Genomic DNA, 1,354 nt, shown 5'->3' on the forward strand with positions numbered 1-1,354 from the left:
GGAGGGAATAAACAAGAGTGATTCTGTTCTATCTGAGGTGGTGGCGGGGGGTCAGGGAGAGAGAGGGGGAGAGAGGGGGAGAGAGAGAGGGGTGGAGGGAGGGAGAGAGAGGAGGTGGAGGGAGGGAGAGATAGAGAGAGAGGTGGAGGGAGAGAGGGGGAGGTGAGAGGGAGGTAGAGATAGATAGAGGTGGAGGGAGGAGGGAGGGAGAGAGAGAAGGTGAGAGAGAGAGGGTGGAGAGAGAGGGAGGGAGGGAGAGAGAGAGGGGGAGGTGAGGGAGAGATAGAGAGAGAGATGGAGAGAGGGAGGGGGGAGGTGAGGGGAGAGAGGGGGAAGGGGGAGAGAGAGCGGAGAGATAGAGGTGGAGGGAGAGAGAGAGGGGTGAGAGGGAGATGGAGAGAGATGGAGAGAGAGAAGTTGAGAGAGAGATAGAGGGGGAGAGGATATGAGAGAGAAGAGTGGAGGGAGAGAGAAAGAGGAAGGGTGAGCGAGAGAGAGGGAGAGAGAGAAGAGAGAGGGAGAGAGAGTGTGAGAGAGAGGGATAGATGAGAGAGAGGGGGAGAGGGAGGGAGGCAGGGAGAGAGAGGCAGGGAGGAGAGGAGAGAGAGAGAGAGAGAGGCAGGAGAGAGAGAGGGATGAGAGGCAGGGAGAGAGAGGCAGGGAGAGAGAGGGGCAGGGAGGAGACAGAGGAGAGAGGGAGAATGGAGAGAAGAGGAGAGAGAGAGAGAGGAGAAGAGAGAGGGGTGAGAGAGAGAGGGTGAGAGATAGGTAGAAAGAGAAAGGCAGGAGAGAGAGAGCAGGGAGAGAGAGGCAGGAGAAAGGAGGCAGGGAGGGAGAGAAAGAGAGAGGGAGAGAAAGAGAGAGAGAGGGAGTTATACTACACGCTCTGGAACATCCTTCATGTGTCTGTCAGCAGCAGCGCTGCCAACCCTCACATGTTCTATTCCACTGAAATGCAAACCGAGTGATTCAACGTTCAAACAGTGAGCTCATCCGGGAGGTCGTATATTGATCCTGCGGCGTCGGAAACGTCCCGCTGGCGCTCCGAGAGAGAGAGAGAGAGAGCCGCTCGCTCGTGCCAACGCGGTTCCAGCAGCCGTCATCTGGAGAGCCTTACACGCAATCAAGCCGATTCCTTCAACGTATATAACGACCGACGTTTAATGAGGTTTTGGGTTAAAATAGATTTGAGTGTGCCCTCCCCGGTGAGTGCTTGTGAGGATTGGCGCCCATAAAAGCAGTGTAGCATTGGGGGGGGGGGGGGGGGGGGGGGGGTGTAGTTAACCAGATTTAGCACTTTCAGGTACTGTACCCCCCCCCCCCCCCCGCCACACACACAGACACACAACACACA

This window comes from Notolepis coatsorum (assembly GCF_963971535.1).
Source record: "Notolepis coatsorum genome assembly, chromosome: 11".
NCBI classification, from domain to species: domain Eukaryota; kingdom Metazoa; phylum Chordata; class Actinopteri; order Aulopiformes; family Paralepididae; genus Notolepis; species Notolepis coatsorum.